The sequence below is a fragment of the Chlorocebus sabaeus genome, chromosome 21 (genome assembly GCF_047675955.1).
Source record: "Chlorocebus sabaeus isolate Y175 chromosome 21, mChlSab1.0.hap1, whole genome shotgun sequence".
Classification (NCBI taxonomy): domain Eukaryota; kingdom Metazoa; phylum Chordata; class Mammalia; order Primates; family Cercopithecidae; genus Chlorocebus; species Chlorocebus sabaeus.
Genome location: NC_132924.1, coordinates 121,675,302 through 121,699,747, shown reverse-complemented (window position 1 = coordinate 121,699,747; position 24,446 = coordinate 121,675,302). Strand labels below are relative to the sequence as shown.

The 24,446-nt window shown below is 42.9% G+C and overlaps 1 protein-coding gene across 5 annotated transcripts in view; it reads left to right on the top strand.

Moving 5' to 3' along the window:
* The window catches only part of LOC103227175 (uncharacterized), a 100,504-nt gene that overhangs the window by 32,384 nt on the left and 43,674 nt on the right, over window positions 1–24,446 (top strand). For 4 of the 5 annotated variants that reach the window (XM_073009468.1, XM_073009469.1, XM_073009466.1 and 1 more), the window contains exons 2-4: window positions 12,671–12,824; window positions 17,237–17,334; window positions 17,860–18,066. The gene's annotated coding sequence lies outside the window, so the exon portion shown is untranslated. The remainder of the gene's footprint in view (window positions 1–12,670; window positions 12,825–17,236; window positions 17,335–17,859; window positions 18,067–24,446) is intronic. The other variant, XM_073009467.1, reaches the window with a different exon arrangement.

Genomic DNA, 24,446 nt, shown 5'->3' with positions numbered 1-24,446 from the left:
ATTTTCACATTGCTATAAAGAAAAACCTGAGGCTGGGTAATTTATAAAGAGGTTTATTTGACTCACAGTTCCTCATGGCTGGGGAGGCCTCAGGAAACTTATAATCAATGTCAGAAGGGGAAGCAAGCACCTTCTTCACAAGGCAGCAGGAGAGAGCGAGCAAGCAAAGGGGGAAGCCCCTTATAAAACCATTAGATCTCACGAGAACTCCCTCACTGTCACGAGAACGGCATGAACAGCATGGGGGAAACCACACCCATGATCCTATCACCTCCTACCAGGTCCCTTCTACACACATGGATATTACAATTTGAGATGAGATTTGGGTGGGGACACAGAGCCAAATTATATCAATAACATAACATACATAACACACCATAACACGTAAACATAATATTTTAATTACCTGGAGGAGACTTCTCAGTTCAAACACTAGCTGATCTTTCTGAAGCCTTTCAGTTTCGCTTTGCCTCCTTCTTTAAATTCTTTCTTCCCTTCATCTTGGTAACACCATTCTTTCCCAAATCTCTATATCCTCCAACTGCTCCTTAATACTTAGTGTTTTCAGCTGGGCATGGTGGCCCACGCCTGTAATCTGAACACTTTGGGAGGCCGAGGCAGGCAGGTCACCTGAGGTCAGCTCGAGACCAGCCTAGCCAACATGGTGAAACCCCGTCTGTACTAAAAAATACAAAAAAATAGCAGGGCGAGGTGGCGGGCGCCTGTAGTCCCAGTTACTTGGGGGGCTGAGGCAGGAGAATGGCATAAACCCAGAAGGCGGAGCTTGCAGTGATCTGAGATCCGGCCACTGCACTCCAGCCTGGGCGACAGAGCGAGCCTCCGTCTCCAAAAAAACAAAAAACAAAAAACAAAATTAGCCAGGCGTGGTGGCACGTATCTGTAATCCCAGCTACTCAGGAGGCTGAGGCGGGAGAATTGCTTGAACCCGGGAGACAGAGGTGGCATTGAGCTGTGATCGCGCTGTTGCACTCCAGCCTGGGCGAAACTCCGTCTCAAAATAACAAAAACAGCAAAAACAACTTAGTGTTTTCCAGGATTGTCTCTTCTGTTTGCCCTCTTGTTGAGGGGCACCCAGCATGGCTTTACCTCACTACCTATGTGTGAATGAGTCTTGAATCTACTTTTTTTCCACTGGCTTCTCTTCCAACTTCCTACTCACATCTCTAAATGTCTTCTTGGAATCTCCACCCAGTTGTTCCCCAAGGGTTTCAAGCTGTCTTGCTTTGCCATCCTGATAAAAGAGCCAGCCAGCCACTTTCATTCCTTTGTAGCCTCATCTTTTTTTCCCTGGCTTTTAAATGTTGGTGTTTCTCAGAAGGCCTGGTCTTGGCTTTCGCTTTTCTCACCCTGTGTTCTTTCGATTACATGCAGATGACTCACAAACTTATATCATTAACCTAAGGACTTTTTCAAAGCTCTGAACCAGGAGTATCCCATCTTTTGGCTTCCCTGGGCCACAGTGGAAGAAGAATTGTCTTGAGTCATACATAAAATACACTAACAATAACAATAGCTGATGAGCTAAAAAAAAAAAAAAAAAAGAGAGAGAGAGAGAGAGCGAGAGAGAAAGAAATAATATCTCATAATGTTTTAAGAAAAGTTTACAAATTTGTGTTAGGCCACATTCAAAGCCGTCCTGGGCCACATGTGGCCTGTGGGCTGCAGATTGGACAAGCTTGCTCTAGACCATTGTACCAAGCAATTGCCTTGATTGTTCTTCTTAGGAATCTCAGAGGCTCCTAAACTCAGCAGACACAGAGGAGACTCATGATTTCATCCTACGAATCCTGTTCTTCAGAATTCATTATTTGAACCACTGGTTTTGCCATTCAGTCAGTCGCTTAACAACTCTTGTTCCCTCCCGTCTGTAAGATCACTTCATAGGAATTTATCAACCCATAAATTTTACCTTTAAGTATTGTTCACCTAAAAAAGACAGCTTTCTTGGAGTATAATTTAGGTGCAATAAAATTTAACAATTTTAAGTGTAAAGTTGAGTGAATTTTGACAAATGTACACAGCTACATAGCCACTACCACAGTCAAGATGTAGAATCTGGGCCAGGGGCGGTCGCTCACACCTGTAATCCCAGCACTTTGGGAGGCCAAGGTGGGTGGATCACTTGAGGTCAGGAGTTCGAGACCAGCCTGGCCAACATGGTGAAACCCTGTCTCTACTAAAAACACAAAAATTAGTCAGGCATGGTGGCACGCATCTGTAATCCCAGCTACCCAGGAGGCTGAGGCAGGAGAATCACTTGAACCCAGGAGGTGGAGGTTGCAGTGAGTTGAGAACGCGCCACTGCACTCCAGCCTGGGTGACAGAGCAAGACTCCATCTCGAAAAAAAAAATTGTGTGTGTATATATATATATATATAATCTTTCCATCTTTCCATCACTCCAAAAAGTTCCCCTGTGCCCCTTTTCAGTCATTCTTCTCCCCCGTCCCAGCTGCTTCTGGCAACTACTGACTTTTGTTTTTTTGGTTTTTTTTGGTAGAATTTCAAATAAACAGAATGGCATAGTATGTACCTTTCATGGCTGGCTTCTTTTACTTGGCATAATGCTTTTGAAATTCATGTTGTTGCACATGTCAGTCCGTTCCTTTTTATTGCTGAGTGGTATTCTATTGTGGAGATATACCACAGTTTGCTTATCTGTTCACTAGTTGGACATTTGGGTTTTCAGTCTGCGGCCATGATGAATAAAGCTAACCACAAGTCTTTGTGTGGACATACGTTTTCATTTCTCTTGAGTGCATCTTGTGAGTGGAATTGCTGGGTCTTATGATAAGAGTATGTGAAACTGCCAAACTGTTTTCCAAAGCAGTTGTACCATTCTACATTCCCATGGACAATGTGTGAGAGTCCAGCTGTTCTGTATCCTTACCAACACTTGCGGTCAGTCTTTTAAATGTTAGCATCCTGATAGTTGTGCCGTGGTATCTCATTATGGTTTTGGATAGCATTTCTCTAATGACAAATGGCATTGAACATCTATTCATCTGCTTATTTGCCATTTGTATATCTTCTGAGGAGAAGTGTCTGTTCAGATATCTTGCCTATTGTAAAAAATTGGTTTGTCTTTTTTCTATTGAGCTATAAAAGTTCTTATATATTCTGGATACAAGTATCAGATACTGTATGTTTTGCAAATATTTCCTGAGTGTACAGTTTGTATTTCATTTTCTTAAAAATGGCAATTGAAGAGAAAAAAATTGGAGTCCAATGTATCATTTTTTCCCGTTTTAATGAATTTATTTTACAAAAATACTCTTACAAAAATGCACACACACCACCATTATTTGTAGAAGAGAAAACTGAAATCTGGCCCTCACCCTCTACCACTGACTGTTGCATCTGCTCTGTTCCTGGAGATGAAGGACAGAGCAGGTTCAGCCCCCAACACCCCAGGGCTGGAATGTGAGCCTGGGCAGTGGCCTCGGAACCCACCTCTGGGCGTGTAAACCCTGGGCAGAGATTCAGAAGACTGAGCAAGAGGAGGTGGGCAGTCCGAAGTGGAGAAAGAAAAGCAAGTTGCAGAGCAGTGCACGTGGTATGAGAGCATTTTTACAGGAAACAAAGCTCTGTGTGCTGTGGCCAGGACTGGTTTCTGCAGTGACAGGCTTGGGAAAGGAGGCTGCTCCACGCAAACACTGCTTCTCTCTGGAGACCAGGCTGGGGCAGGAGAGGGCAGAAGAATTTCTGTTTATTTTGGATAGTCTTACATGACCTAAACTGTTTTTGGTTTTTTTTCCTACAAAGAGACTCTATCATTGTTATTTTTAATAGACAATTTTAAGAAAAGTTTTAGGTTCACAGAAAAATTGAGCAGAAAGTACAGTTTCCACATACTCCCTGCCCCTCAATACAGGCATAGCCTTCCCTATTATCAACATGTTTGTTACAATATCGACACATCATTATCACCCCAAGTCCATAGTTTACGTTAGGGTTCACTCTTGATGCTGTACATTCTGTGGGTTTGGACTAATATATAACAACACATATGCACCATTAGAGTATCAGACAGAGTAGCTCCACTGCCCTAAAAGTCCTCCATGCCACTCCGATTCATCTTCCCTGCCTGCTGGCCCCTGGCAGCCACTGGTCTTTGCAATCAGTTAGTGTAAGCCCTTCAATGTGCTTTTTCTTTTTAAAAATAACTTTGGCTATTCTAGACCTTCTGTCTTCCTTTATAAGTTTTAGAATCACCTTGCCACTTTCTCTAAGAAAGTCTGCTGGGGGCCAGGTGCAGTAGCTTGTGTCTGTAATTCCCAGTTACTCAAGAGACTGAGGTTGGAGGATCACTTGCGGCCAGGAGTTTAACACCAACCTGGCCAACATAGTGAGACCCCATCTCTAAAACAAAACCAAAAAAAAAAAATTGAGATTTCTTCTCCCTAATTATCTCTTGGATCTGTTTGTTTTCTCTCCATGTCTACCATGATCACCACCCTAATAGAGATCAAGATGAACAATAGTCCACTGACTGGTCCATCTACCTTCATTTTGGCCCCTCATCTGTCCTTCACCTGTAAATTGAAGTGGCATTTTCTTTTTTCTTTTTCTTTTTTTCTTTTAGATGGAGTTTCGCTCTGTCGCCCAGGCTGGAGTGCAGTGGCATGATCTAGGCTCACTGACACAGCCACCTCCCAGATTCAAGCATTCTCCTGCCTCAGCCTCCTGAGTAGCTGGGATTATAGGCACACACCAACATGCCCAGCTAGTTTTTTTTTTTTTTTTTTTTTTTTTTTATATTTTTAGTAGAGATGGGGTTTCACCATTTTGGCCAGGCTGGTCTCAAACTCCTGACCTCAGGTGATCCACCTGCCTTGGCCTCCCAAAGTGCTGGGATTACAGGCGTGAACCACCATGCCAGGCCTCTGAAGTAGTATTTTCAAAACATGTATCTGATCATGTACCTACTTCAAGGATGTCTCATTGTTCTTGTTAAATTAGTGAACAAGCATATCACACGGGTACTGATCCATCAGAACACATGCCAGCATCCTGGAGCAGCACTGAACAGCTCCTGCCCCCATATCATGCCAGATAGTACTCTTCTGCTTGCCAGATCTTGGGGAAGTCCAGACGGGGACTGGGCAGCTGGATTAGTGTGTGGAGTACCAGGAGGAACACTTGGGTAGCTCTGGGCAGCAGCTATTCACTCACTGGTAGGATGTGTGTGGTGTCTTAACAACAGGACGACCATGTTGGTGCAGATGGGCTGCCCCTTGAGCCTGCTTCCAAGGCCTTCTGTGGTCTGGCATCTGTCCGTCTCTCCTGCGTTATCTCCTGGCTTCCCTGCTCCAGCCACACTGGCTTTCTTTGAGTTCCTTGAAAATGCCACACTCCCACTATAGGGCCCTTGGACATTGTTTCCTTTGTGAATGTCTTTCTTCCCTCTTTCTCTTAGCTAACTCCTGCTCATCTTTCCCGTCTGACACCGATCCTCTGACACTAAGTCCTCAGGAAGCTCCCTTGACCCTCAAGGAGGTGAAATCCCGCAATGACAAACCTTCACGGCACCATGTTCTTCTCGCTAGCGATCGTCACAGGGGACGTATATACATATAGTTACGTGATTACTCAGTCAGTTCTCTCCTGTGAGCTCCGGGAGGTTGGGGATCTTCTCTCTTTTTGCTCACCATTGTGACCGGCTCATAGCAGGTAGCCAGTCAATACTTGTTGCATAAATAAATGGAAAACCAAACTCAGTACCTTTCCTGCTGTGCCCATTCTTTCTGAACTTCCCATTTTGGCTAATGGTGTCATCTATCTAGTTGACCTAGTGAGAGTCTTAGAAACCACTCTAGATTCTTCCTTCTTTTTTATTCCATTAAGATGGCCACAGATCCTGTCAGTTCTGCTTCTTAAATCTGTTACGGCTTTGGCTCAGGTTGGCGGCCTTTCTTGTCTGGACTAGAATAGCCTTGTCCAAACTTATCCCATTGTCTCCAGTTTTGCCCCTCGCCTATTTATTCTTCCTACTGCCTTAGGGGGATCCTTTGAACCTGATCAGGGTCAAATCCAAAGTCACTCATGATCTGATTCTCATTTACCGGTCCAAGGCCAGTCGTCTGCCACCTCTCACAGTACATTTCCTGTGCTCAGGTTCTTTTAGTGAGAATGGGAAACCCCGGATGCAGGGCCCAGGTTTCATTCATCTCTATTCTTAGAACCCAGGACCATGTCTAGCACAGAGAGGGCAAACAAACACATGTGGTATTGAATGGAAATTCGTAAGACTTATTTTTGTCTCTCCGTGCTGTTACCATGCAGTTCAAGGAACAGTGTTCATAAGGATGACTGCAAGTCATTAAGAAGTGGATTAAATTATATTTATAAACTGAATACAGGCCAGGCGCGGTGGCTCACGCTTGTAACCCCAGCACTTTGGGAGGCTGAGACGGGTGGATCACCTGAGATCAGGAGTTTGAGACCAGCCTGGCCAACATGGTAAAATCCTGTCTCTACTAAAAATACAAAAATTAGCCAGGTGTGGTGGCAGGCGCCTGTAATCCCAGCTACTCAGGAGACTGAGGCAGGAGAATCGCTTGAACCTGGGAGGTGGAGGTTGCAGTGAGCCGAGATGGTGCCACTGTACTCCAGCCTGGGCGACAGAGTGAGACTCCGTCTCACAAAAAACAAGCAAACAAAACAAACAAACAAAAAACTTAATACATTACATCCTGGAAAGCATTCAAATGAGAGTGATTAGGTTTTTAAGGTTTTGATTCTTAAAGGCATAGTAGTTTAATTGTTTTGGAAAGTTAGCTATGCTAAATCACATTCTGTAAGTCCTTGGGATATCAGGGCAATTTGACAATGGCTTAAAAATATTGTTTCTCTCTCGAGTCGGGGGGAGGGAGGTTTAGCATTTGTGAATTTGGCACAGTCTTTCTTAAATTCCACATTTACATCATTTTTCTGTTCCTCTATGTTATTGTTATATCACAAACTTGCAAACTTCTAATTACTTGTTTTTATTTGCTGCTCTGAAAGATTGTGTTTGGAATTAAAATTAAATTTAGGTATAATTTAAAGTGTGGCTAGAGAGGCCCAGAGGCAAAAATGTATGCAATTCAACATGAAACAGGAAGAAATGGTGCCGGCAGGTACCATGACAGACGCAGCCTATTTCAGGCACCAAATTTCCATCTGTGTAAGGCAGCTGGCCCAACAAGACTGAGAAATAAAAATCAAAAGGAGATGACTTCGGATATATGGTATAAATCTCCTTTTAAACTAGGAAACTCTAACCAAAAGCTGAACAGCATAATTTTATGAAGCTATTTTAGTGAGGGATAGGGGGGTGTCTATGGAACAGCTGTAGTAGAAAGGCTGAATAAGACACTATAATTATAGCATTTGAGACTCTATGACTTTTTCTAATGTGTGGTATGAACAATTAAGATGATTAAGTGATAATTGTCTCCATTTTCTTACCAGGAAAATGTCTTTGCCTCTAAAGGTAAGTAAAATGGTTGCCAACAGTTTCAGTGCCAACTTCCACATTCAACTTGGAAATTCGAATTAAGGTTCGACCTTAGGCTCTGTCCTAAGAAACAGGTGATCTCTCTTCCAACAGCCAACATAAGGCATTGGCTCAGTCAGGCCATGTAATTTAAAGTTGTCCTTTTTATAATTCTGTGAATTTATCAAGTTTGGTCAGCTTTCCTTTTGTGGATAATGGTACTAAGGGACTGATGAAGACAGGTGTTACTATAAAGTCTTAATGATAGTGAAATCTCACATATTGGCCCTGATTAATATAAAATTTGAGTTAATTTGGACAGAGTCTAACTTACTTCTTACCATTATATTGTCTTTGTAAAAAACATTTTAAAATTAAATTTGCATTATCAATAAGATTTCAGGCCGAGTGTGGTGGCTCACACCTGTAATCCCAGCACTTTGGGAGGCTGAGGCAGGCAGATCACCTGAGGTCAGGAGTTTGAGACCAGCCTGGCCAACATGGCGAAACCCCGTCTCTACTAAAAATACAAAAATTAGCTGGTGTAGTGGTGGGCACCTGTAATCCCAGCTACTCAGGAGGCTGAGGCAGGAGAATCGCTTGAACCTGGGAGGTGGAGGTTGCAGTGAGCTGAGATTGTGCTGGTGCACTCCAGCCTGGGTAACAGAGGAGACTCTGTCTCAAAAAAAAAATTAAAAAAAAGATTTCAAAATGATTAAACCATTTTTAGGCACTTTCAAGGATTTAGAAATATCATTTAAATGTAACTTACTATCCCACCATTGTCTTTTCATAAAACAAGTTCTGTTAGTAGGTAGTAATGTGTTACCCTACATCCAGTCTTTCATGTCAATACACTTTTTCACTGAGTACATTCTACGTGCTTAATACTATGTTCAGTATTGTTGGAGATAAAAATAAATACTGAGGAGCCAATAATGCATTTCACAGGATAAAACTTTCACCCACAAATATTTTTATAACAAAATAAGAGTATACAGTAATCCCTTGGTATCTTCAGTGGATGGGTTATAAGATCCCCAGGGATACGAAAAGCCATGGATACTGAAGTCCTTTATATAAAATTTTGTGATATTTGCATATAACCTGTGCATATCCTCCCATATACTTTAAATTACTTCTAGATTACTTATAATATGTAATACAATGTAAATGTCATGTAAATAGTTTTTATACTGTGCTTTTAAATTTGTTTTTTTTATTGTTTTATTATTATTACCATTTATTTTTTTCAAATATTTTTGATCTGAGGTTAGTTGAATCTGCCGGTACCAAACCCACAGATAACAGAGGACTGACTGTATAACCATAGGGTAACACATGTCATGATTAAGTATTACAAAAATTCAAGGCCAGGCGCAGTGGCTCACACCTGTAATCCCAGCACTTTGGGAGGCCGAGGCGGGTGGATCACCTGAGGTCAGGAGTTCGAGTCCAGCCTGGCTAACATGGAGAAACTCCATCTCCACTAAAAATACAAAAAATTAACCAGGTATGGTGGTGGGCTCCTGTAATCCCAGCTACTAGGGAGACTGAGGCAGGAGAATCACTTGAATCCAGGAGGCGGAGGTTGCAGTGAGCCGAGATCGCAACACTGCACTCCAACCTGGGTGACAGAGCCAGACTTTGTCTAAAAATAAGTAAGTAAATAAATAAATAAATAAAAATTACAGAAATTCAGAGGGGTAGAGATCAAGGACTCTGGGTTATTGAAGACAGGTTTGATAGAGGATGTTTGTCACATGGATAGAAAGGCAACTTCTGTTATTTCCAAAAAAATGACAGTCCAGACTTCCATCAGTTTACTAAGAACTTTGTGCATTTAATTTAAATGATTAATATTGACTTTTTTGGAGGCTGTGAGCGCAGTATACTGAGAAGCTCTTTTTTCCAGCTGTCCTCCACACTCACCCCCATCTCTGTGACTGTTCAGGGTCTCAGGTATGGTTGCTGGGGCTGTCCTGTACCAAACCACCAACCCTTAGGCCTGAGGTTGCAGAAGTACTTCCTCAAGAGCTGCTCCCTCTTGATACTGTGAGGGGTAAACACACATAAGGTCTTTGTGTCTCCTTAATTCTCAAAGTTTTTCTCTTGAAATACGTTTTGGGCAAGACAAAATTTTCTTTTGCATATCCTCACACTACAATAGGATTACTTTTCAACTTTCATGAAAATCATACCTCTCACTTATCAGAGACATCCATTCTCTTTGCCTACTCAGCATTGATTTTCCCTTTTTCTAACAACAGAAACCTCCTTTTGGAGCATTTGCCAGTAGTATGATAGATCTGCTCACACCAGCTCATAAAAGCCAATTGTTAAGATTTCAGGAATTTGGCCATACATAGTCATTATTTAACATTAAATTCTAAAAACTTCTCCTTTCTTTTTTTGAGACAAGTTCTCACTCTGTTGCTCAGACTGGAGTGCGGTGGTGCAATCATCGTTCGCTGCAGCTTCCGCTTCCTGGACTCAAGCAATCCTCCTGCCTCAGCCTCCCGAGTAGCTGGGACCACCGCTGCGCACCACCACACCCAGCTAGTTTTTAAATTTTTTTATAGAGACAGGGTCTTGTTTTGTTGCTCTGGCTGGTCTCCAACTCCTGGCCTCAAGTGATCGTCCTGCCTAGGCCTCTCAAAGTGTTGTGATTACAGGCGTCAGTTAGCCATCGTGCCTGGCTCATAAACTTGTGATTTAATAAATTATATTAAAAACAAAGGTAATACATACTCAAAAGTCATCACTTCCTGATTATTTTGCTACATTTTATTATTATGGACAATCTTGAGGCCATACATTTAGCTATATGGTAGAAATGTTACCTAATGGCTACTCCTGCACATCTCTTCCCAATCCAGTGCTCAGGGACCACATTGGTGGTGTGAAATCTGCCACGGTGACAGCATTTACACCATGACAATTAACATACATTACAGATGAGGACCTCACCCCCAACCCCAAAGCTGGTTGTTAAACATTCACCAGCATGCCACTGGGCATTCCCCACTGGACCCATTTCAGTTCGTGGGGTTCAAGTATTCTCACCACATGCTCCAACTCCACAAATGGGAACATGAACCCTTTGAGGTTGCTCAGTGAGTAGGATGTAAGTTTGTAGCTGGTGATAGACTATTTATTTATTTATTGTTTTGAGGCGCGGTCTCACTCTGTGGCCCAGGCGGGAGTGCAGTGAGGCGCGATCTCGACTCACTGCAACCTCTGTCTCCCGGGTTCAAGCAATTCTCCTGCCTCAGCCCCTTAGGTAGCTGGGATTACAGGCGTGTGCCACCATGCCCGGCTTTTTTTTTTTTTTTTGAGACTGAGTTTTTGCTCTTGTCGCCCAGGCTGGAGTGCAATGGCGCGATCTCGGCTCACTGCAACCTCTGCCTCCCAGGTTCAAGCAATTCTCCTGCCTCAGCTTCCAAGTAGCTGGGATTACAGGCATGCACCACCACGCCTGGCTAATTTTTGTATTTTTAGTAGAGACAGGGTTTCACTATGCTGGCCAGGCTGGTTTCTAACTTCCGACCTCAGGGGATCCGCCCGCCTGGGCCTCCCAAAGTGCTGGGATTACAGGCGTGAGCCACCATGCCTGGCAGAGTGATGATAGTCTTTTTGTCACCACAAGTAGAGACTTGTTGAGAAGGAAACTAACACAGAGGAAGTAATGTGGAAAGATGGAAATGTCTTCTTAATGATGTCATTTAACACCTGGACCTAACCTTGTCTGAAGCTATTATATCCTTAGACCTTCCAGCTATATGAATCAATCATTTGTACCCTATTTTTGGTCTGGGCCAATTTGAACTAAGTTACTACCACTTGAAACTAAGCAATTTTTCACAATAAAAACTTTTTTTTTTTTTTTTTGAGATGGAGTCTCGCTGTGTTGCCCAGGCTGGAGTACAGTGGCATGATCTCAGCTGACTGCAACCTCTGCCTCCCGGGTTCAAGCAATTCTCTTGTCTTACTCTTGCCTCAGCCTCCTGAGTAGCTGGGACTACAGGCATGCACCATCACGCCCAGCTAATTTTTGTATTTTTAGTAGAGATGGGGTTTCGACATGTTGGCCAAGCTGGTCTCGAACTCCTGACCTCAGGTGATCCACCCGCCTTGGTCTCCCAAAGTGCTGGGATTACAGGCATGAGCCACTGTGCCTGGCCAATAAAAACAGTTTTTAAAAATCACTTTAGGGTTGTTACTGAGCACTCAATTACAATAAGAGAATAGCAAAGCTGTGTTTGATAATGGGTGGGTGCTTGGGGTGATTGTAATCTAAGAGATTTTCCTGGCAGAGCCAAATTTATATATTAGCAAAATTACTGAATTTTTAGGTCTTTCTGATTACCTTGGGATAGCACGACCTTTGAACATTTAATCTGTTTATTGATAACCTTGCTTAGACTGTGGCTATCCTAATTTGCCCAACATGCTATGAGAGGAGGAAGTCCATGTTTTCTGGGAAACAGTCCCTGTGGTCCAAAATCCGTTACACACCTAGTCAAACTCAGTGTCACATTTCCTCAAAAAGTGAAAAAGCTCGACACTAAAAGAATACGCCTTAGGCAGGGTGTGGTGGCTCATGCTTGTAATCCCAGCACTTTGGAAAGCCGAGGTGGGTAGATCACCTGAAGTCAGGAATCTGAGACCAGCTGGCTCAACATGGCGAAACCCCGTCTCTACTAAAAATACCAAAAATTAGCCAGGTGTGGTGGCGGGTGCCTGTAATCCCAGCTACTTGAGAGGCTGAGGCAAGAGAATCACTTGAGCCTGGGAGGTGGAGGTTGTGGTGAGCTGAGATCACCCCAGTGTACTCCAGCCTGGGTGACAGTGAGAAATATGCCCAATTCATGGAAAGAGTCCTGGATTATAAATAAAAAATTTGTTTCCTAATCCAGATCTTTCCATAACTTTGGGCAAATATCTCACCTTTCTGAGCCCCAGTTTTATTTTCCAGAGAGTGAGGAGCTGAGGCTAAATGATTTCAAGGATATTTTCCACCATTCTAAATTCTATGATTCTACTCTAAACATTTATATTACATTTATTCTCAAATTATGGAACATTCCTCATCAAGTGAAAACAAAATATTTCATCAAATTGTCACATTTCCAGAAAGGCCCATAATTTCCCCTTTTTAATGTAATAGAGATCAGGCGACAGGAGTGAGTGACACCTGACTTTGCACTGGAGGAAGACAGAGAAGAAGAAGTCCTGCAGTGATGGTCGCTGTGGCGGAAGGCAGCCTTTGTGGAGTCCATGTGTTGACTTCTCGCTCTTGCATCACCAGCCTGTGATCACAGGTGCTAATTAAATTAATAAAAAGGCATTTTGTTAAGACATGTGCCCCACACCTGCTGTGTCACCAGGCACAGCTTTCTCGCCTGTTGTGATAGAACAGTTTTTACCAATCACCAATGAAGGCAAAAAGACAGTAACAGCAAGAAGGAAGAGTCACCCTATAGCCAACCTGACCTGATTCTCCCCTGACGAATGCCTATTAATTTGTCATGACACATTAGGAAAGCACACATTTTGAATTTGACATTCCCAGTTACGTAGGGCGTGACAACTTTAATAGTCATTATACTTCCCAGAAATAACATGCTGTCCTCACCCAATTAAGGATGAGGATGATAAACTGAGAAATTATAGCATGTAGAAACAAAACTTAAGACGCAAATGAGGGGCACACCCACCTCTCTATAATGACGCTTTTACGGAATGGTCTGGAGGTCACTTATTTGGAATTATTTTGAATAGCTCTGGTAACGTCTCTTTGACTTGAATGCAGATGCCATGTGTTTTTGTTTGAGGAAGATATATAAAAAAATATTTTTAGCTTACGCTACATTTTATGTTAAAAATGGATATAGCCCAACATATTAGGATTATATTTAGTTGTGAGAGATTTCAAATCCAAAATAAGAATTTATTTTCCTCCCATTTAGAAATCCTGGCAGAATGTCCAAGTCTAACATGGTGCTCCATGGTGTTGGGGACCAAGCAGTTCCCACCCCTTTTCTCTGCTGTGCATGACTGCTATTCTCAGGCTCATCTTATGGCTCACGATGAACTTTATTTTTTATTTTTTTGAGACAGAGTTTTACTCTTGTCACCCAGGCTGGAATGCAGTAGCACGATCTCAGCTCGCTGCAATCTTCACCTCCCAGGTTCGAGTGATTCTCCTGCCTCAGCCTCCTGAGTAACTGGGATTACAGGCTTCTGCCACCACATCCAGCTAATTTTTGTATTTTTAGTAGAGACAGGGTTCACTATGTTGGCCAGGCTGGTCTCGAACTCCTGACCTCAGGTTATCCGCCTGCCTCAGCTTCCCAAAGTGCTGGGATTACAGGCATGAGCCACCGCGCCTGGCCCGTAATTTCCACTTACATTTTATTGGTAATCTTTAGACACAAGACAGGACTTCAAGGAGGCTGGAAAAGTAAGTCCTGTCTTCTAGGCAGCCATGCACCTTGCTTAAAGTTGTGTGTTCTATTATTATAGAACAAGAATTGGCAATCGTTTTCCTGTAAAAAGGCCAGTTAGTAAATATTTCAGGCTTTGCGAGGCACATGGCCTCTGTCTCAACTATTTAACCCTGCGATGGCAGCCATATTTAACCATACGATAGCAGCCATAGACACTACACAGATGAATGCTCGTGGCTGTGTGTCTGTATGAGTGCTTTTTCACGCGGCTGATAAAGACAGATCCAAGACTGGGTAATTTATAAAGAAAAAGAGGTTGAATGGACTCACAGTTCCACATGGTTGGGGAGGCCGCACAATCATGGTGGAATGTGAAAGGCACATCTTACATGATGGCAGATGAGAGAATGAGAGCCAAGTGAAAGGGGTTTCCCCTTATAAAACCATCAGGTCTCATGAGACTTACCCACTACCATGAGAACAGTGTGGGGGAAAAAGCCCGTATGATTCAATTATCTCCCACCAGGTCCCTCCCACAACACACGGGAATTATGGGAGCTACAATTCAAGACGAGATGTGGTTGGGGACAAAGCCAAACCATATCAGTGTCAATAAAACTTTATTTACAAAAGCAGGTGGTGGGCTGGATTTGGCACACAGGCTGACCTCTGTTATAGAAAATGGGTAATAATAGAAAACAGAAAATAGAGATCTCTAGTAGCTTCTGCTATGCCAGGTAGTAGAAATATTAGTACTATTAACTCTGGTAAGTCCTTCCCTCCCCTCTTCCCCTTTAGTACAGTTGGTGGCAAGCAAGATTGCCAACAATTTATAAAAATCAGCGAGAGGGCAGAGGAGGACAAATTCATTTAAGGCTCTCTTTGAAAGACTAGTTAGCGAATTTCAATTATCCCTTTTGTTTATCATTCTGACTCTTACTTTGCTTAGGCAAAAACTTCTGTCATATTTCTGACCTTAGTAAGATAATGGCTATTTTCTGGACAACCACTGGGAAGTGCAAATTTCCATGGAGTAAGCAAGCTGACTGAAGGAAATACAGAGGAGAGGCTGAGAAAATTCCCTGGGGAATAATTATGGTTTTCCCCTCTTTTTGGCAGAGTGGGATAGGGCTGTGATCTTTAAGATCTTGTCTTTCTTCTTAGTGGACAGGGGAGAAAAGGTGCAGGATTGAGATAACCTACCTTGTTTTAACCTAAGTGACTCTCTCCTAGCAAAGAGAGCCGGATAGGCTCCATTTTAGTTTCTTCACTTGCACCCCTTTTATCCCCCTTAAGGGAATAACTAGTGCACGCTGACTCCACGCACATCCAGGAATGCACCTGCTGATAAGATACCAGCAGCTTCTGGGAATGGGCTAGGTGGAAGGTACCTAAAGCCCCTGCATTTATGTCTTACTGATAATTTAATCCCCTGCACCTGGAACTGTTTATTTTTTGTAACTGCTTCTATAACCAATTTTTTTTAACTTTTTGTCTATTCTTCTTCTGTAAAATTGCTTCAGTTAAACCCCCCTCTCCTGTTTAGACCATAGTATAAAAGAGAATCTAGCACCTTCTTCGGGGCCGATAGAATTTTGAGCGCTAGCTGCCTCTCGGTCGCCGGCTAATAAAGGACTCCATAATTTGTCTCAAAGTGTGGCATTTCTCTATAACTCGCTTGGTTACAACAGGATTACACTAGAGAGCTCCCCGTTAAGCAAAATAAACCCAAAAGAAGTTTGATAAACATTCATTGTGGAAATTTTACCTTTCATCAATTTTATTGAACTTATTTTAATGAATCCAATGATAACATGTGACTTAAGTCACATAGAGATACACAGGCCGGTCACAGTAGTTTGCTCCTATAATCCCAGTGCTTTGGGAGGCTGAGGTGGGTAGATTACCTGAGGTCAGGAGTTTGAGACCAGCCTGGCCAACATGGTGAAAACTGTCTCTACTAAAAATACAAAAATTATCTGGGCGTGGTGGCGTGCACCTGTAGTCCCAGCTACTCAGGAGGCTGAGGCAGGAAAATCACTTGAACCCGGGAGGCGGAGGTTGCCGTGAGCCAAGATCATAGCACTGCACTCCAGCCTGGGTGACAGAACAAGACTCCATCTCAAAAAAATAATTATAAACACACACACACACACACACACACACACACGCAGAATTAAGAGTCTTCCATGATCCATCCTCCCAGTCTCTCCCAGAATGTCCTAACAATCAAACTGTGTGCCAGGAAAAAGGGATTGTTAATAGTAACTTCTGTTGCTTCCAGAACTCTTAAAGTGAGATAAGCTGCTCTGCAAACTCCCTTCCTGGTTCCTTTTTCTTTTTCTTTTTTTTTTTTTTGGAGACTGAGTCTCGCTCTGTCGCCCAAGCTGGAGTGCAGTGGTGTGCTCTTGGCTCACTGCAACCTCTGCCTCCCAGGTTCAACCAATTCCCTGCCTCAGCCTCCCGAGTAGCTGGGATTGCAGGTGCTTGCCACCACAACTGACTAATTTTTGTATTTTTAGTGGAGAGGAGGTTTCACCATCTTGGTCAGGCTGGTCTTGAACTCCTGACCTCATGATCTACCTGCCTCGGCCGCCCAAAGTGCTGGGATTACAGGCGTGATCCACCATGCCCGGCCTCCTTTTTCTTAAGATCCACTTAAGATCTAGTTAGTAGGATATTAACTTGCAAGATCTTCCCTTTCCATAGTACTGACTACTGGTAAATCTACTTTTAGATTCTCCCAAACTTCTACGTTTGTGTTTGGTAGAAAAGATACTTTAATTAAACTGGTCAAACATTTTTACTACATGGATCCAAGACTGGAACAATAGTGGCTTTAGATTTCCACATTTATGAAAGGTGACTCAGAAAGTTAGCATGCAACAGTCAAGCTAAAGGAATCTGAGAGATAATTTAGTCCAAATTCCTTAGTTGACAGAGAGGAATTGAGGTACAGGGAAGGAAGGTGATGTGCTTTGGATTAATTAGCATGTCTAATTAATAATAAAATGTGGTAGAAACTCAGGTCTTCTAGTTTGCAGAAACACTTGAAAGCTCCACTCTGCCTCCTGAAGAGCTGGACTCAGCGGGAGGGCAGACCTTACAGGGAACAGGGAGTGGAGGGATGGCCGCCCATTGACAGTCGAGCGTTAGCAAGTGGGAGGAGATATCTGGCTTCTCCATTCCTTCTTTTTTTCTCTTTCTGGTTTTGCTAATTTATTTAAAAATTACATTTGTTCAAGTCAAATTAGCACTTGATACTCATTGTTGGATTTCTTTAGGTCATCCTGCTGCTCTCTCGGTTTCCCAGGGGTTGGTGCGTCTGCCTTGTGCTATGCATTTTCCCACGGCCTTGTTGGTTCCTTCCACAGAGGCAAATGTAAGTGCTTTTCCTTGCTTCCTGTGCTGTGTGCTGTAATCACTGTATCTCCTATTTTTGTAGTGGCATGGACATTCTATCGACACTGAATCCGGGTACTCCCTGGAGCACTTTCTATGCTTAGCAGAGCTATTTATTTTTATTTTTATTTTTTGAGACAGTCTTGCTCTGTTGCCCAGGCTGGAGTGCAGTGGCATGATCTTAGCTCACTGCAGCCTCTACCTCCAGACTTAGGTGACCCTCCCACCTCAGTTTCCTGAGTAACTGGGACCACAGGTGAACACCACCACACATGGCCAATATTTTTAAATTTTTTGTCGAGACAGCGTCTTGCCATGTTGCCCAGGTTAATCTTGAACTCAAGCGATCTGCCCACCTTGGCCTCTCAAATTGCTGGGATTACAAGTGTGAACCACATTGTTATTACATTATCTACCAAGGTGGCTGTCAAACCCCTGTGGAGAGTGCCTATTTTACTGATATACCATTCTGCTTTCATTTCACACATCACTTTCCCAAGAATAGCAGAGACAAGAGACATCTTTTCCAAAACTCCATCAAAATGACAGAGCCTTGGCATGGCCTTCCCCACCTCCTGCAGATTCTGTGTCACACAGCTCACGGTGGACAGTTTGCCGGCTCTTGGGCATGGCGAAAGAACGATCTTTGGAAGATCAGGGAAGCCCAGAAGTTCACAGAAAAGAAAGCTCTCAAATTCTTCTTGCAACAGTGGTAAGTAAGAATGGCCTTAGCTTCTTCTGAAAAGGCTGCATGTCCCCTGGGACAAGGACGAAGTGCAGTGTTTCGGGGAGACCTGTCCAGCTCAGGTGGAGAGCACACAGTGTAAGAAGCGCAAGATGCACCCCAGCAGGAATTCTGGGCCGTTTCAAGCATGCTGGGGTGTCTCCTGGTTTTTCAGGTGGTGTCAAGGAAGTAGCCCCAAATCTAGAGGGCATTTAATTTACTTTGGCTTAATATGAGTGTTTTTGGGAAGAAAGGAAAAGTATCACATTTAGGTCAAACAAAAAGGTTACTAACATTTGCTTTGGAGAAACGTTGGAGTTATTAAACATTAAAAATTCAAACAAATGTGTATGGCAGTGTAGTTTTGTAAGGGGCAGAAATACTTAGTACATCTATTAATTTCCGGGGTCGTTTTCATAAGTGGATAACATTTTTGTAGATGCATATGAACATATGGGTTTATATACACACACATATTCATATTATATATGTATAATATACACAGATAATACACACATCTATATACAAATAATATGAATATATTAGTATATTTTTATATGTATATGTGTATATGTATACACACATACAGTACATATGTAAATGTGTATTTGTTATTTATAAATGTATATATAATGCATGTATACATACATATGTATACTATGTCATACACATATATAAATATATATCATATATCAACATAATATATGTGTATTATAAAATATACGTATATAGTATACATCTTATACATATGTATATTTTATGTATGTATAATACATAGTATATATATAAAATAAATGTATTTCATGTACATATATTACATAGTATACATATGTATATAAAATACATGTGTATTTCATACATGTATATTATATAGTATACGTATGTATATATACATGCATTATAGCACATAATATGGAATATATGTGTATATATTTATACATGTATACATGTATATACATGTGTATATACACATACACACGTGTGTTCATATGCATCTACTAAAATTTTACTCATTTATGAAGATGACCCTGGAAATTGATACACATGTTGAAACTGAGTCTTTATATATACATATATACACATACATGCACACATACACATATAAACATACATATATACATACACATATACACTAATAGATTATATTGACATTGCTGCAAATCCTTCTTTCCCCATATATGATTATATTGCAAGATCCCTCTCTCTACATATGTGTATCTGTGTATGTTGTGTACTTTTCTCATTTGAATTATTTTTTTTCTTTGCCATCAGGAAATGTGGCAGGCAGGAAAGCGAAAAAAGAGAAGATAGAACAGGATTGGGTGACCAAAAGATGCCCAAACATTAATGTGAAAAGAATAAATGCTTAATCATAATAATTAGGGACATATGCCCTTTCTGAATCTCATCTGTTTTAGCTTAAGGAAAGAAATTTTTTAAATAACATTTTTAAATGAAGGAAAGCCTTTTTCTTACTTTCTAGAACCAACAAAGGCAACCTTATGTTGCAAGTCATTATAGCAAAAGCATTAGGAAGGAAAGACCATTTAAAGTGAGATCTGTCATTAATTTCCTAACTACTCGCTTGAATCTCATAAATAATTTTAAGTAGAAAGGGTTGTCAAATGTGATTAAGGTCATTATTTCAAGTTAAAGTAGCCCACAGGCTTTCTGATAGAAAAATCTTTCTATAGAGAGATGAACTAAGGTTTCTTCAAGGTTAGGAGTCCCTGGAGCCTATTCCATGAAGATATATTACAGTAGAGATGATCAAGTACACAGAAGTCATCTGAGAAGATTGTACAAGGTTTCTCAAGGTGAGAGGTCTCTGAACAAGAACAGATGATATTATTTTAAGAAGATTTGCTGGGCGTTCAGTTTCCAAAATGAATTGTAATATATGTTTTTCAACCTAAAAACCGACATCTGTGTTGGGAAAATAATAGCCTAGGCATCATTTAGTTCATTTAACAAATATTAACTGAGGCGGTACTCAGTGCGCCAGGCATGCTTCTAGCTTCTTGGGATGTGATGGGAACCAAATGAAGTCCCTGCTCTCAAATAGCTCAGACTCTTAGTGTGGAGACAGGCAATAAAAACAATTATAAAAGATAGCAGAGCTCCCATCCTGGCTAACATGGTGAAACCCCATCTCTACTAAAAATACAAAAAAAAAAAAAAAAATTAGCTGGGTGTGGTGGCAGGCGCCTGTAGTCCCAGCTACTCAGGAGGCTGAGGCAGGAGAATGGCGTGAACCCGGGAGGCGGAGCTTGCAGGGAGCCAAGATCACGCCACTGCACTCCGGCCTGGGCAACAACAACAAAAAAAGATAGCAGAGCTCATCATCTGCAGTGAGAAACACACAAAACAGACAATGACAAAGCCCAGTGGCAAATGTTATGGACAGGGAGAGGATGGGGCATTCTCCAAGTTGGAAGGCTAAATCTGTATTAGTCAGGGTTCTCTAGAGGGACAGAACTTATAGGACATATGAATATATGAAAGGGAGTTTCTTAAGGAGAATTGACTCACACGATCACAAGGTGAAGTCCCCCAATAAGTCATTTGCAAGCTGAGGAGCAAGGAAGCCAGTAGTGGCTCAGTCTCAGTCCCAAAACCTCAAAAGTAGGGAAGTGGACAGTGCAGCTTTCAATCTGTGGCCAAAGGCCTGAGAGCCCCTGGCAAGCCACTGGTGTGAGTCCAAGAGTCCAAAAGCTGAATAACCTGGAGACCAATGCTCAAGGGCAGGAAGCATCCAGCACGGAAGAAAGATGAAGGCCGGAAGACTCAACAAGTCAGGTTCTTCTACCTCCTTTCCACCTGCTTTTTCTAACTGCACTGGCAGCTGATTGGATAGTGCCCTGCCTCTACCAGTGGGGGAGGCAACACCCAGAAACACCCAGATACACTCAGAAATAGTACTTTGCATCCTTCAATCCAGTCAAGTTGACACTTAATATTAACCTTCACAAAAGCCTATCTTCCTCAAACAAGTGATATTTAGCTGAGACCTGAAGGATAAGCAGGGGTTGGCACAGCCCAGGTAGGTGAGAGATTGGGGTGAGGTAAAGAAAGGGTGTTCGCAGCGGAGTGGCCAGCACTGCAAAAACCCAGAGGTGAGAAGGCCCGGGTGAGAAGGAGCAAGTTGTGTCTTAGGAAATGGTTGTGTGGCTGCAAAAGGAATTGAGGAAAAATGACAGAAGATTGGCTTGGAAAGGCATGCAGAGGCCTGGTCATGCTGAATCTTGAAAGCTGTCATCAGAAATCTGAAATTTTGTTTTAAGGGCAATGGGCAGCCACTTTTAAGTTTCTAGTAGGGAAGTGACATGAACAAGTTTTGTTTAATAAAATCCTTTTGAGGGTAGTGTGAAGGCCAGATTGGAAGTGGAGCAGAGTCATAGACAGAAAGCCCCTCAGCAGACTGCATTGGCCAGCCGGGAAACAGACGAGGGGGTGGCTGCTACTAGTGGGTGACAGTGAGGACTATAAGGAGAGGTAACACCGATGATGTGCCAAGTACTCTTCTAAGTGCTTTCTTTCTTTTTTCTTTCTCTTTTTTTTTGGACAGAGTTTTGCTCTTGTTGCCCAGGCTGGAGTGCAATGGCACGATCTCAGCTCACTGCAACCTCCTTCTCCTGGGTTCAAGTGATTCTTCTGTCTCAGCTTCCCGACTAGCTGGGATTACAGGTGCCCGCCACCATGCCTGGCTGATTTTTGTGTTTTTAGTAGAGACGGGGTTTCACCATGTTAGCCAGGCTGGTCTTGAACTCCTGACCTCAGGTGATCCACCCGCCTTGACCTCCCAAAGTGCTGGGATTACAGGTGGGAGCCACCGTGCCTGGCCTTCTTCTAAGTGCTTTCTATGCATGAGCTCAGTTAGTTCTTATAGCATCCACACGAGGAAGGCTCTATTATCACCATGTACATCTTACAAATGGAGAAACGATAGAGAGGCTAAGTCGCTTGCATCACCAAGTAAGTAGATCTGGGATTTGTTTGTTTGTCTGTTTTTGAGCAGGGTCTCACTCTGTTGCCCAGGCTGGAGTGCAGTGGCATGAACATGGCTCACTGCAGCCTCAACCTCCTGGGCTCAAATGATCCTCCTACCTCAGCCTCTTGAGTAGCTGAGACTATAGGTACGTGCCACCATGCCAAGCTAATTTAGGTCTCGCTATGTTGCCCGGGCTGGTCTTGACCTTCTGGGCTCAAGCAGTCCTCCCACCTTGGCCTCCCAAAGTATTGAGGTTATAGGCGTGAGCCACTATGCCTGGTCAGATCTGGTCAGATTTGAAGCCCCGTTGTCTAACTGCAAGTTTAACCATTTCCCTACAGTTTTCTCTCTGGGGTAGGCTGATTTGAGGAAGATCTAGAGTTGACTTGAGAGCGTCCAGTGATTGACTCCATTTGGGAGCCATGAGGGTAGAAGGTGTTCAGGAGGATGACTGGGTGGGTGATGTTGCCTTTGACTGGGAGGGAAAAGAGGAGGATTTTGGTTTTTTTTTTGTTTTGTTTTGTTTTTTGGTAGGGGGACATGGAGATAAGGAGTCTAGTTTTAGGCATTGTTGAATTGGGGATGCCACGTGAAGATGTCCAGTAGACTTACAGATGTAGAACTCAGGACCCAGGCCAGGACTGGCAGGTATGGATTTGGGAGACCTCAATATGAATGTAATTGAAGCCAAGAAGTGGACGAAATTGCCTAGGGACAGTATTGGGGGTGATCAGAGAAGATACCAACACCAACGGACACCTTTAAGGAATGGATATTAGAAAATTAGCTTGAAAAAGAGGCTGACAATGTGGCTGGAGAAGTTTGAGAAAATCAGAGGAATGTGGAGTCACAGAAATCAGTAAGAGAATGTTTTCAAGAAGAGGACGACTGCTCCCAGCTCCTTGGGAGGCTGAGGTGGGAGAATTGTTTGAGCCCAAGAGATAGAGGCTGCAATGAGCTGTGTTCATGCCACTGTACTCCAGCCTGGGCGACAGAGCGAGACTCTGCCTCTAAATAAATAAATAAATAGAATAAGAAGAGGACCACTGAACAGGGTCAAATGCTGTCAGCAAGGTGAGGACCGACACGCCCACCATAGACAACAATGAGGTCCCAGGTGAGAGCAACTCTAGCTGACCAGAAGTACCCGCCAGACTGTGGTGGGAAATGGAGATGACGAGAGTGGATAACTCAAGAGGGGAGAAGTGAGGCGGCTGTGGGAAGAGAACAGCGGGGAACACAGGGCTGCGGAAGTGTGTTTGATTTTTAAAATAGGAACCATCTGTGTGCATCGACTCACGTCTGCAGATAAGCAAGTGCTTCAGAGGCAAAAGATGGAGCAGAGAGAGGGGCAATGCAAGGCAAGGGGTTTTGGGCAGGGACGGAATTCAGAGCGCGAGTGAAGGCCTCCCTCAGACTGCGAGGGGAAGCATGCTCCTTGTGAGTGTGGATGCAGATATACATGTAGGCTTGGTGGTGGGGATCTGAGTGTTTTCCCTTCAGAGGACTTCATCTTAGTAGGATTGAGTGAAAAGGGGGGATGGAGTGGGACCGGAAGTTTGAGGACAGTAGACAAATTTGTGAAATAACTAGAATGGAAACTCGGAGAGCACGGAGAGAGAAAGATTGATATAGATTGCTGGCAGCATTGAGGGCCCAGTCAAGTCTGGTAGTCATGAATTTCTAGTGGAACCAATCTGTGAGGTTGTCTGATATTCTCAAGCAGAGCCCAGCAGCCCGGGTGTACAGAAAGATCAGAGACCTTGGTTCGATCTGAGTTGAGGTGTTGCCAGGTGGCTGGGGAGGATGGACAATGAAAACAATGAAGCAAGAATGAGTTGAGGGTCTGCAAGAGAGTGGGTAAAGGGCAGGACATGGACTCTCAGCCAGATGGGGAAAATGGAGAGTGAGGAGAATACTTGCCTCACCTCTCTCACTGATTCTGTTACTTTGGGTAAACTGTCATACCTCTGGGCTTCAGTTTTTTCCCCACTAATAAGTGAAGTTGTTGGCTACATGATGGCTAATATCCTGCCCAGTTCTCAAATTCTGTGGTTCTGTTTTGCCAATGTGTAAGCACTCTCTGACCATGAATGGGAGACATCGCCAATCCCTTCTAACCACTAGGGCCAAACACCCCCCGTTATGCTGGAGAAGCAGATTCCATTGATGTTTCCAGATCATGGATACAACTCTCACTCTCATAAAAATATGCAAAATATCCAGCACTCTTCCTATAAACCCAGAATAAACATCCCATCGATATTGGTAATCTAACCCTGTTGTAAACTTCAAGTTTGAGTCATTACTTGATTCAATTCAATTCAACTTAAAGACACAGTCATTGAATGTATACTTTGCATAAGTTCCTGTGACA